At 42.5% G+C, this 13,782-nt stretch overlaps 1 long non-coding RNA gene across 1 annotated transcript in view; it reads right to left on the bottom strand.

Moving 5' to 3' along the window:
* Positions 1-9,496: 9,496 nt before the first annotated feature.
* LOC148151352 (uncharacterized) overlaps positions 9,497-13,782 on the bottom strand; it is a 124,277-nt gene continuing 119,991 nt past the window's right edge. Inside the window, exon 5 of the long non-coding RNA XR_015754553.1 lies at positions 9,497-9,632. This is a non-coding gene — a long non-coding RNA (uncharacterized LOC148151352). The remainder of the gene's footprint in view (positions 9,633-13,782) is intronic.

The following is a 13,782-nucleotide window of genomic DNA, read 5'->3' as shown; positions in this document are numbered from 1 at the left end:
AATGATATTAGTGGATTTGCAGGTAAAACTTTGATGGATGTGGAAGGCTCCTTTAGGGCCTTGGATGGAGATGAGGGAGGAGGTGTGGGCACAGGTTTTACAGTTCCTGCGGTGGCAGGGGAAAGTGCAGTTAAGTGCCTGATTGGCATTTAATGTGGTGCTACTTCATCAGTCCTCCAATTGGTGTTTGAGAGTCCTACAGCTATATTACACGTTGTCCCTTGCATCTCTCTCCATAGTTAATAATACCTTATGATACTATGATCACTGTTCCCTAAATGTCCCTCTACGACACTTAATCCACTTGACACGGTTATGTTAAACACGTCAAATTAGTTTCACAAAATATCAATCACATAACTATCAACCACACCGCCCTGTGGCCCAACATTTCAACTCTCTCTCCCACTCTGCTGAGGACATGGAGGTCCTGGGCCTCCTTCACCACTGCTCCCTCACCTCATCTTCTGCCTCGGAACACTTCAACCCCAGGGCATCAATGTGGACTTCAACAGTTTCCTCATTTCCCCTTCCCCCACTCACCTATTGTACTCTATGCTACTTTCTCTCCACCCCCACCCTCCTCTCACTTATCTCTCCATCCTTCAGGCTCTCTGCCTGTATTCCTGATGAAGGGCTTTTGCCCAAAACGTCGATTTTACTGCTCCTCGGATGCTGCCTGAACTGCTGTGCTCTTCCAGCACCACTAATCCAGAATCTGGTTTCCAGCATCTGCAGTCGTTGTTTTTACCTAACTATCATCCATTGTCAGCCTCAACTATTTTGTTAAGTGGAAAAATAGAATGGTTACACCACAGAAAAAAAAGCCATTCAGTTCGTTATATCTATTACAACTGTCTGCAAGAGCAACTTAGCTCGTCCCATTCCCCTATCTTTTCAGTTAACATTTAAGTAAATTATTTTGGCCTATAATAGCTTGATTTTTCATTCCTGCCTGCTCACTTAGATGTTTAGATGGGCTTAAGCTTGCATTCCCTCCTTAAATAGCAGGTGATTTTGTACTTTGTGGCTGTACAAGTTCTCATCATTTTCTCTAATTAGTATATTTACTGCACATCTTTTATGTATTATCTGGACCTTATCTATCCATGATTAATTGAAGACCATAAAATGTCTCAGAGTTCTGCTCACTGCCCCACTAAGATATGAAGCTATATGAGACCATTTAAACCTCTACATCATTTAATTTGAACATTCCATAATTTCTGAAGGAGCCTGTATCAAAACTAAAGGGTGGAAAAACTGCAGTAACTCACAAGATTGCCTGGTCCTGACAATTCTACATGAATCTTGCATGAGAAAGTAAAATATTTTGTGTTAATAATAAGCTCTCATGGTAGATGGCAGCATTGAGCAATTTGTTGGCTCAAGCTACAAAGAATGCTCCCTTGCAAATGTTAAGACAAATACTTGATGAGCGCTGCAACTTTAAGAAAAGACAGGACAGCTGAGGGCTACAAACTTTACCCATAATCACATACTTGGAATCCCAATAGAGAAATATGGCACTGAAGTGAAAATCCTAACAGCTATTTGCCATTCTGGGGAGTCGTGTGCTTTTCCCAAATGACATTACTGTGCAGAGTGGTAAACATTTGTATGTGGGAATAGCCTTTCACAAGGACAACACTGAAAAAAAAGCACACAACAACCAGAGCCCACAGCAGCTGTCTCATCTCCTCAACCATATTCCTAAATGAAATTGCTTGCAAGAGGGACATCTGCTGCATCATCTTAGATCAATAAGGCTGTGCAACTTAGATTTAATCAATGAATTAGCAGCCAAGTGCATTAGAAATTTCTAATATTCACTGATAAAATGCTTGCAACAAGTTAACTATATTGCTATTATGTTGCAGACTACTCCACATCACACCATTCAAATTTTCCAAAACTCAAATGAAGGACCCATTATCTAGTGACACTTAATGTGACATTCTATCATTTGTAAAGTCCCGCAGAATTTTGTTGATTCCATCTTAGAGCAGCACTTTCTGGAACCAACAAAGGAACAGGTTTCATTGGACTTGCATGAATGTGGCAGGATTAATTAATGATCTCAGAATAAAGGCCACCTAGGCTATTGTACTGCAATATGATTGAATTTCACACCCAGTTTGAAAGGGAGATGCTTATATCAGACTTGATGTGTTGACTCTATTTCTCCCTGCGTAAGTACTGCCAGAGTTTCTCCAGTATTTTCTGCCTTTCTTTGAAAAGGAGAAAACTGTATCTGAGACCAGTACCTTAAACTTAAATAATGACAACTATGAATGCATGAAACCTGAGATAGCCAAAGTGAATTGACAGTGGCAGACACTTCAGGGGGTTTTTCAGAAAAAGTATATTCCCACTATCAAGAAACATTGCAAAGAGATGATCCTCGCTACACTGCCAAAGCATTTTTTCCAGTTTACATGTCGATTAAATTTGGACATGATTATTACCATCCCTTTATCACAAGTGCCCATTCTTTCTTCTTGCATACTTTGTCCTATATTGTGGGGTATGTAAGGGAGTCTGTAGATCACTCCCATTAGTGACTACTTGTCCCTGCTGTTACTCATCACCATGCAAGGAGACAGTGAGGTCTGCAGATGCTGGAGATCAGAGTTCAGAGTGTGTTGCTGGAAAAGCACAGCAGGTCAGGTAGCATCCAAGGAGCAAGAAAATCAATGTTTTGGGTGGGAACCCTTCCTCCAGCCCGAAATGTCGATTTTCCTGCTCCTTGGATTTTGCCTGACCTGCTGTGCTTTTCCAGCAACACACTCATCGCCATGCAAACCAATTCGACATCCTGATTCCTGAATTAAGGTCATCTTAAAGTACTGGATCATTTGATTTGTCAATTAAATTATTGATATATAGTCCTACACCTTCACCTTGCCCTAGCTTCCTATTCTTCTTGAATAACACATACCACTTAATATTCAGGATCCAATCCTTGTCACTCTGTAAACATGTCTCCATAATGATCAATTTGTTTATTTTGTTTTGAATGCTACATGCAATCAAATACAGAACCTTTAGTTTTGTCCTTTTGTTATCATTGTAACTTCTAGTTAGTGTACGCTTCGGTTTATTATCTCTCTATCCTTTCCTGCCATTCTCTGAATTACCCCCTGATTTCTTACTTCTACCCAAGCTTAATCACTTATCCTGTCAATTTAGTTCAAAGCTTTCTCAATTGACGTAGTTATGTGACTGACTAGAACTCCAGTTCTAGTTCAGCTTAGAATAAACAAATCCCACCTTCCCCAGTACTGGTGCCCATGCCTCATGAACTAGAACCTGTATCTCCCGCACCAGATTTTGAGCAAAACATTTCATCTTATTTGCTTTACGCCAATTTGCATGTGGAGAAAACATCTAAAAAGCATATTGACATGAATAATTGGTCTTTGTCTAATTGGCAGGATGTAACGAGTGGAGCTCATAGTTGTCTGAGCTCAGCCCCAACATTTTATAATTTATATGAATGGCTTAGACAAAGGGAGTGAAGGCATGGCAGATACATTCGCAGATGATACCAAGACAAGTAGGAAAATATCTTATGAAATGGACATAAGGAGTTTCCAAACAGGTATAGATATGTTGACTGACTAGGCAAAGGTCAGAGGACTGCATGGCAAAGGAGTCATTCCAGGTGTTCCCAAATGGAAACCTTGAATGAATTGGGAAATCCTACTGAAGACCAGGTGTGCACCATTCAAGTTGGATGACCCAGACCTACACAGAAAATCCAGATATGACCTCCACAAAGCCATCAGAGATGCCAAGAAGCAGAACGGGATCAAGTTAGAGGTCCAAACCAGCCATTTGGACTCCTGTTGCCTGTGGCTAGGCCTAAACAATACAACGGGATATAAAATGAAGTAGAGCTGAAAATGTGTTGCTGGAAAAGCGCAGCAGGTCAGGCAGCATCCAAGGAGCAGGAGAATCGACGTTTCGGGCATGAGCCCTTCTTCAGGAAATGAAGTAGATGAAGATAGCGAGCAAAGACACATTTTTCCCTAACATGCTCAATGCTTTCTATGCTTGGTTCGAGGCAAATGCCAGTGGCACAGTGCTACCTGTCCCAACAGCCCTGGATACACCTTTTCCCTCCATCACCGTGGATACAACCCAAGGAAAGTAACAGGCCTGGAAGGGCTCCCCAGCTGAGCACTAAATTCAGTGTGGACCAGCTGCGGAGGTATTCACTGACATCTTCAACCTGCCATCCTACAAGCCGAAGTCTCCATCTGCTTCAAGAAGACCACCGTCATCCCAGTATCTAAGAAATCACATGCAACATGCCTTAATGACTACTGCAAAGTGGCTCTGACTTCCATAATCATGAAGTGCATCGTGAGGCTGGGTATGGTTCACATCAACTCTAGTCTCCCAGCCTACCTCAATCCTCTGTAATTTGCACACCATCGTAACAGATCCAAAGCGAATGCCACTTCCCTAGCCCTTCACTCATCCATCTGGACAACAAGAACAGACTATAGCTCATTGACTATAGCTCCACCTTCAACACCATTATCCTCTCCAGTCTGATCTCAAAATTCTCAGCTCTGCCCTCTGCAACCGGATCCTCAGCTTCTTGACCCAAAGACCACAATCAGTGAAGATAGACATCTGCACCTGTTTGACGGATAACTCTCACCACTGGAGCACTCCAAGAATGCATTCTCAGCCTCTACTGTACTCCCTGTACATCCAAGACTGTGCAGCCAAATTCCAAAAAGTAGCATCTGCAAGTTTACTGATGACACCACCACTGTAGGACGGATATCAAACAGTGATGAGTCAGAAGATAGAAAGGGGATGGAGAGCTTGGTGACATGGTACAATGATAACAACCCCTCTCTCAATGTCAGAAAAACTAAAGAACTGATCATTGATTTCCGGAAAGAAAGGAGGAGAACATGCCCCATCCTAATCAATGAAGCAGAGATTGAGAGGAGTGAGAGCATCAAGTCTCTAGGAGTGACAATAACCAACAAGCTGTCTTGGACTTCCCATGTAGATGCAATGAGAAAAAAGGCAGAACAATGCCTATTCTTCCTCAGAAGGCTCAGAAGGCATGTCCATAAGAACCCTCACCAACTTTCCGGGTGCATAACGGCCTGGTGCGGCAGCTGCTCTGCCCAGGGCTGTAAAAAACTACCAAAAATTGTGTGCACAGCCCAGACCATCATGGAAGCCAAAGTCCCATCCATGGACTTCATTTACATGTCTTGTTGCTGTGGAAAGGCTGCCAACATCATTAAAGACCCATCCCACCACAGTAAAGCTCTCCTACAACCTCTTCGTTAGGCAGAAGTTGCAGAAGCTTGAACACATGCACCAGAAGGTTCATGAACAGCTTCTTCTCGGCTATTATTAGAATGGACTCTCTAACTTCAAATAGTGTTGATCTTGTTAGTGTTGATCTTGCCTAGTGCACATCCTGTGTGGTGTAACCTGTATGCCTTACTCTGTCCAAGATTCTTTCACCCTATGATCTGTATGCCCTTGCTTACTATGTTCTGCCTGTACTGCTCCCAAAGAAAGCATTTTGCTGTACTTAGGTACATGTGACAATAAATCAAATCAAATCAATCAAACCACCGACATCCACAGTTGGTTTGACTATGTATCTCACAGCCTGCTTCCTGTAAAGTCTCTATTTTATTACCCGAGTTCCTCCATCTCCCTTGCATCTGTTCTGATGATGCCAACTTCAACAACAGGGCCTCTGAAATGTCCTCCTTCTTCCACAAATAAGGATTCTCGAGTAATGTGATTGCCACAACCTCAGCCAGGTCCAGCCCATCTCCTGCTCTTCAGCTCTCACCCCTTTTCCTCCCTCCCACAACAGTGATAAGGTACCCCTTATCCTCACCTACCATCTCACCAGCATCCACATTGATAACCACCATTTCTGTCACCTCCATCAGGATCCCACTACGAGACACATATTCCCCTCCCCTCCCTTGCCAGCCTTCTAAAGGGACTGTTCCCTCCAGGATATCCTGGTCCACTCCTCCTTCACTCCCAACGCAGCCCCACAGCTGTTTGACATCTTCCCTTCCATAACACATGCCTGTTTACTTCCTCCCTCCTCACTATCCAAACTCCCCTTTCAGATGAAGCATTAACCTGCACTTCGCTCAATCTAGTGCACTGTACTCACGGCTCATAATGTGGACTCATCTACATTGGGGAAACTGAAGCGTAGACTGGGTGACTGTTTGCAGAACACTTACATTCTGACTGCAAAAATGACCCTGAGTGTCTAATTGCCTACCATTTCAACACACAACCATGTTCCCTGGCCAATGTCTCTGTCTTAGTCTTGCTGCAGTGCTCCAGTGAAGCTGGAAGAACAGCACCTTACTTTCTGCTTGGGAACTCTTCAGCCTTCTAGAATTAATATTGAATTCAACAACTTTAGCACTTTGGCACCTTCTCCCATGTCCTTAACAGAACCCCATGCACCAGGCCTTGTCACCACCTGGGGGCTGCTACCATAGTAGTCCCCATTAGTAGCTATCCATTCTCCAAGGCTGACCTTAACCCACTCCTTTGTCTAACTGTTTTTCTCACTCTTTGGGCTCTATCTCCATCTATTGTTTACACCTTCCCATCCACTCCACCACAACTTCTGCATATACCAGCCTTTTCCTACCTACCATTAGTTCTAAAGAAGGATCGCCGGACTTGAAATGTTACCTCTGCTATCTTTCCATAGGTGCTACCAGATCTGTTGAAATTTTCCAGCATCCTCAGTTCTTTAGTTTTTTTTTGGTTTCTTGTGTGTATATTCTTATTAAGCAAGGGAAAAAAAGGTCATTGAGATACAGAGGAACCTCGATTATCTGAAGGACATGGGCAGGGAGTATTTTGTTCAGTTAATTGAATTCCAGATAATCGAATGCTGGATAACATAGTTTTAGCTGAGCATCAGAACCTTGTGATCTTGCTCGATAATCCGATATTCAGATAATCAAATGCTGGATAATCAATGTTCCTCTGTAAATGGAACTTTGCAGTTTGAAATGTAAATAGATCCATATGATCTTATTGATTGGTGGAGCAGGTTTGATGGGCTAGAGTGAGGTTTGCAGACAGCCATCACTCCTGTCCTTACAAGCCCTTGACTTCAGAAGTATGTGGTTCACAGTGAGTGACACTGGAATTATGTATAATGAATAATAAGAGTGAGGAGATGGTATAGGACACATTTCTCTATTTGAGGTGTTGTTGGATGGAATGTTTAACTGGAGTATTAGTTCAGGCAGAAACTATTGCATCTTTTGGAAAACAGTGACAGGATCAGGCACAGTCAACATGGATTATAAAAGGGAAATCATGCTTGGCAAATCTACTAGCATTTTTTTGAGGACATGACTTAAAGATTTGATAAGGGGGAGCGAGTAGGTGTGATTTACATGGACTTTCATAAGGCTTACAATAAGGTCCCTGATAAGAAATTGGTATGAGAAGTGAAAGCGCATGGCATTGGGGTAATGTGCTGACACAGATAGAAGATTGGCTGGCAGGCAGGAAACAAACAGTAGGAATAAATGGATCATTTTTCTGAGTGACAGCCAATGACTATTGGGGTACAGCAAAAATTAGTACTTTGCCCCCAGCTATTAACAATACATGTTAATGATTTAGATGAGGGAACTAAATGTAATTTGGGTGAATAAGTGAGGTGAATTCAGAAGTACTTCTTTATAATTTGCACAAGTTGAGTGAGTGATCAAATCATGGCAGATGCAGTATAATGTAAAGGTTGTGAGGTTGTCAACTTTGATAGCGAAAACAGAAGGGCAGATTATTATCTGAATAGCGATTGACTGGAGAAGAAGGAAGTTTTTAAGGAAAGGGAAGTTTGAGAATCAAGATTTATATTCATGTGCAATCTTTTGTAACTTTAGGGCAAATGAAATTATTTTCCAGGATAACGTACTTTTTGAAAATTCAGGCTGAATCTTAGTAGATTTCAACTGTGTCATTTTTGTCAAGTTTCACTGGGGACTTCTCTCTATAAGGCCGAATGAGTTTTCTTGTGCTTAAATCTTAAGTCATCTCATTAACCATGCATACAATCCAAAGTATCTCACTTATCCTATTTTTCCACTCCCTGTAGGCGATGGACTAAGTGTTGTTGGGCTCCTTGGCAGTGATTGATTAATTGATAGATTTATTATTGTCACATATACCGAGATACAGTGAAATGAGTTTTTTTGCATGCTATACAGGCAGATTGTACCATATAAAATTCATCAGGGTAGCAGAACAGAGTGTTACAGTTGCAGAGAGTGAGAGATCAGAATTAACATTTGAGAGATGAGCTCAAAAGCTGATAACTGCAGGGAAGAAGCTATTAGTACATACTTTCAAACATGTATATGTTCTGCCTAATGGAAAAAGGCAGAAGAGAGTATAATTGGGGTGAAGGGGTCTTTGATTATGTTGGTTGCTTTCCTGAGGCAGTATAAATGCAGTTAATGGATGGAAAGCTCATTGCGTAATGAACTGGGCTGTGTTCATGACTCTCTGTAGTTTCTTGCAGTTGCCAAACCACACTGTGATGCATTCAGATGGCATGCTTTCTTTGGTGCAGCTATAAAAATTCTTAAGGGTCCTTGTGGACATGTGAAATTTCCTTAGCCCGCTGAGGAAATAGAGACATTGTTGTGCTTTCTTTACCATCACATAGATGTAGGTGGGCCAGGACAGATTGTTGGTGATCATCATTTCCAGGAACTTGATGCTCTCGACCATCTCCACCTCAGCACCTTTAATGTGGACAAGGGTGTACCCTCCACTTTATTTCCCGAAGTCAGTACCAGCTCTTTCATTTTGCTGATGTCGATGGAGTGATTGTAGTCTTTACACTATGCTGCTAAGCACTCAATCTCTTTCCTGTAATCTTTATCATCACTGTTTGAGATCTGATCTACAACAGTGGTGTCATCAGCAAAATTGTAAATGGAGTTAGGGTGGAATTTGGCCACACAGCCGTGAGTATATAAGGCATATAGGGGACTGAATACGCAGCGTTGCAGGCACCTGTGTTAACGATTATAGTGGAAGAGGTGGTGTCGCCTATAGTTACTGATTGCAGCCTATGGGTCAGGAAGTCAAGGATCCAGTTACAGAGGGGGAAGCCAGTCAAATAATGTCAGTGCAGAGCTGCCCTGAATTGTTTGTGCCATTTGTTCTGGACATGGTAGATAAGGGAAAATCAGCACCTCCTTTGCAGACAGGGAGCTAGAGATCCGACTGAATGGTTTGATGCAGAAGAGGGACATTATCTTCCCCCCAGAACTGGCAGACAAGGCCACAATACCAGACTCTGCTAGCCTACTCCAAGGTTGCCACCCAGTCGGTACTTTCTCAATCATTCGGAGGAATGCCCAGCAGTGTGGGAAGAATTAGAAAATGGAGCTGTCAATTTGTGTACAAGCTTTCACAAACAGCAATGCAGTAATGACCAGAATTTTTTTAATGTTTGCTTTGAGATGCCAGTGTTGATCGTGGCAAAAACCTTCTTCGCTTCTTGAAAATACTGCTGTAGAATCTCTTGCTTTCAGCTCAGAGTGCAGATATTTTGCATTATCTTTCTATAATAAATGAACAAAGATGAAGGTTGGTGGACAGTTCAACATAAATATTCCTTGTCATTCTTACTACATGAGCATACTTTTACTAATCTGGCTACTGTATTACATTGAATTGCATCACTTCATGCAATTATGTCACTACTTACATCATTATGTATTTAAATGAGTGTACTTTATATAACCTGGACCTTATTATGGTTTTTGTTTAATGTCTCATCAGAAAGCCAGCACCTCCACTAGAGCAGCACTTCTTCAGTACTATATTGTCTTGCCTTATCAGTCTCTGAAAAGGCACCAATGACATTCTGAAGGGTGGACGCTACCTATTGAGCCATTGTTGGCATATGCAGTAATTTAAGCAGTGGAAGATACAGATCAAGAAAGTGGAGTAATGGCCTTAGTTTTGGATTGCTCTCACAAAGAGTAAACACAGATTGTATAGCCTCTTTCTAAGCTTTACTCGAAGAATCACTCTTCTTTGTCAACTGCTCCCGTTCTCTTCACAGGGTGCTCCTTGAATGCCTCTTGGCTTCTTAGTCATAGAGTCACAGAAATGTACAACACAGAAACAGATGCTTCGGGCCAACTCAACGGTTCCGACCAGATATCCCAACCCAATTTAGTCCCATCTGCCAACACTCTGCCCATATCCCTCCAAACCCTTCCTATACATCTACCTATCCAGATGCCTTTTAAATGTTGCAATTTTACCAGCCTCCACCTCTCCCTCTGGCAGCTCATTCCATGCATGTACCACCCTCTGAGTGAAAAAGTTATCCCTTAGGTCTCTTTTATATCTTTCCCTTCTCACCCTAAACCTATGGCCTCTAGTTCTTGACTCCCACCCCCCAGGGAAAAGACTTTGTCAATTTATCCTATCCATCCCCCTCATGATTTTATAAACCTCTATAAGGTCACCCCTCAGCCTCTGACGCTCCAGGGAAAATAGCCCTAGCCTATTCACCCTCTCCAGATACCTCAAATCCTCCAACCCTGGCGACACCCTTATAAATCTTTTCTGAACCCTTTCAAGTTTCACAACATCTTTCCAATAGGAAGGAGACCAGAATTGCATGCAATATTCCAACAGTGGCCTAACCAATGTCCTGTACAGCTGTAACATGACCTCCCAACTCCTGTACTCAATACTCCGTCCGATAAAAGAAAGCATACCAAACGCCGCCTTCACTATCCTATCTACCTGCAACTCCACTTTCAAGGAGTTATGAACCTGCACTCCAAGGTCTCTTTGTTCAGCAACACTCCCTAGGACCTTACCATTAAGTGTACAAGTCCTACTAAGATTTGCTTTCCCAAAATGCAGCACCTCGCATTTATCAGAATTAAACTCCATCTGCCACTTCTCAGCCCATTGGCCCATCTAATCAAGATCCTGTTGTAATCTGAGGTAACCCTCTTCTATGTCCACTACACCTCCAATTTTGGTGTCATCTGCAAACTTACTAACTATACCTCTTTTGCTCACATCAAAATCATTTATATAAAAGACGAAAAGTAGTGGACCCAGCACCGATCCTTGTGGTACTCCACTGGTCACAGGCGTCCAGTCTGAAAACAATCCTCTACCACCACCCTCTGTCTTCTACCTTTGACCCAATTCTGTATCCAAATGGCTAGTTCTCCCTGTATTCCAGGAGATCTAACCTTGCCAACCAGTCTCCCATGGGGAACCTTGTCGAACGCCTTACTGAAGTCCATATAGATTACGTCTATGACTCTGATCTCATCAATCCTCTTTGTTACTTCTTCAAAAAACTCAATCAAGTTTGTGAGACATGATTTCCCACACACAAAGCCATGTTGACTATCCCTAATCAGTCCTTGCCTTTCCAAATACATGTACATCCTGTCCCTCAGGATTCCTGCCAACAACTTTGGGGTGGCACGGTGGCTCAGTGGTTAGCACTGCTGCCTCACAGCACCAGGGTCACAGGTTCGATTCCAGTTTTGGTCGACTGTCTATGTGGAGTTTGCACATTCTCCCCGTGTCTGCGTGGGTTTCCTCTGGGTGCTCTGGTTTCCTCCCACAGGTGTGCAGGTTAGGTGAATTGGCCATGCTAAATTGTCCATAGTGCTAGGTGCATCAGTCAGAGGGAAATGGGTCTGGGTGGGGTACTCTTCAGAGGGTCGGTGTGGACTGGTTGGGCCAAAGGGCCTGTTTCCGCACTGTAGGAAATCTAATCTAAACTTGCCCACCACTGACGTCAGGCTCACTAGTCTATAGTTCCCTGGCTTGTCCTTACCACCTTTCTTCAACAGTGGTATTATGTTAGCCAACCTCCAGTCTTTCAGCACCTCATCTGTGACTATCGATGATATAAATATCTCAGCAAGAGGCCCAGCAATCACTTCCCTAGCTTCCTATAGAATTCTAGGGTACACCTGATCAGGTCCTGGAGATTTATCCACTTTTATGTGTTTCAAGACATCCAACGCTTCCTCCTCTGTAATATGGCTGTTTTTCAAGATGTCACCATCTATTTCTCCACATTCTATATCTTCTGCGTCCTTTTCCACTGTGGAAATGTATATCCCTCTTCCTTTATACTTCTTATATTAATAACTTCAGCAATGGATCAAAAAATCTGAGATTCCTTTTGCAATATTTTCTGTGCTTCGGCTTTCCAAATCTTGTGCAGTTTGCAGCAACCTTTGAAAACAACAATCCTTTCAGAGGGACAAACTGTTGTGTACTGTAGTGTAGAGATGGATTATATGCATACTGTTGGGTCGTGCATTGGATGTACAAGCTCTCAGCAGTGCACATTACACTGAATTGCGATGTGAAATTAGATAGAAGACGCAGCATGAAATTTGCATCAATAGAATTTGCACATTTGCACAATCAAAAAATGGGTATAGATAAAATGTTGGCTTAAGTTCTTCCTATTTTCAGTTTATTACTGTAGCACAGCATTGATCAGATAGAACGTATCACTGCATCAAAGTCTAATTCGGTCTCACTTTCATGCGCTAGTGCCAAAGAAGAATCAGGCACTGTGCCTTAATGACTACTGCCCAGAGCTCTGACATCCATCATTATAGAGTGCGTTAGTAATGTCACACATAAATTCCACCCTCCCAGATTGCTTTGATCCACTATAATTCGCTGACTCTCACAATAGGTCCATGCCATCTTCCTGGCCCTAACTCATCCCTGAAGTATCTGGCTAATAAGTATCTGACCTATGTCAGACTCTCTGCCTTCAATGTTTTGTACAGCTGCAACAAGACATCCCAACTCCTATACTCAATGCTGACTGATGAAAGCAATCATGCCGAAAGCCTTCTTCACCATGCTGTCTATCTCTGACTCCAGTTTCTATGAACTATGAACCTGTATCCCTAGATTTATTTGTTCTATAAATCTCTCCAGGGCCCTACCATTGACTGTACATCTTGCCATGGTTTGACTTAACAAAATGCTACACCTTGTATTTATCTAAATTATCCATCTGCCATTCCTCAGCCCACTGACCCAGTTGATAAAGATCTTTCTGTGTTCCCAGATACAGGAGAATCGAGGTTTCGGGCATAAGCCCTGAAGAAGGGCTTATGCCCGAAACGTCGATTCTCCTGTTCCTTGGATGCTGCCTGACCTGCTGCGCTTTTCCTGCAACACATTTTCAGCTCTGATCTCCAGCATCTGCAGTCCTCACTTTCTCCTCGAAGATGTGTTCCCAGATAACCTTCTTGACTGTCCACTATATCACCAATCTTGGTGTCATCTACAAACTTACTATATAAATGACAAACAAAAGTGGACCCAGCACTGATCCCTGTGACACACCACTGATCATAGGCCTCCAGTTTGAAAAACAACCTTGTGCATCTCCACCCTTTGTTTTCTACCTTCAAGCCATTTTTAATCCAATTGGCTAGCACTCCCTAGATCCCATGAGATTTAACTTTACTTAATAACCCACCATGTTGTACCTTGTCAAAGGCCTTGCTAAAGTCCGTAAAGACAATGTTTACCACACTGCCCTCATCTACTTTCTTGGTCAATCAAAATCTTAGTCAAATTCATGAGACACAATTTCCCATGCAGAAAGCCATGCTGACTATCTCAAATGAATCTTTGCCGTTCAAAGCGCCTGTGGATCCTATCTCTCAGAATCCCCTCTAA

Source organism: Chiloscyllium plagiosum, unplaced genomic scaffold (genome assembly GCF_037043375.1).
Source record: "Chiloscyllium plagiosum isolate Xiang-an unplaced genomic scaffold, Cpla_swu_hap1 HiC_scaffold_3, whole genome shotgun sequence".
NCBI classification, from domain to species: Eukaryota; Metazoa; Chordata; class Chondrichthyes; order Orectolobiformes; family Hemiscylliidae; genus Chiloscyllium; species Chiloscyllium plagiosum.
The sequence above is the reverse complement of the archived record's forward strand: the minus strand, read 5'-3'. Positions and strand labels throughout refer to the sequence as shown.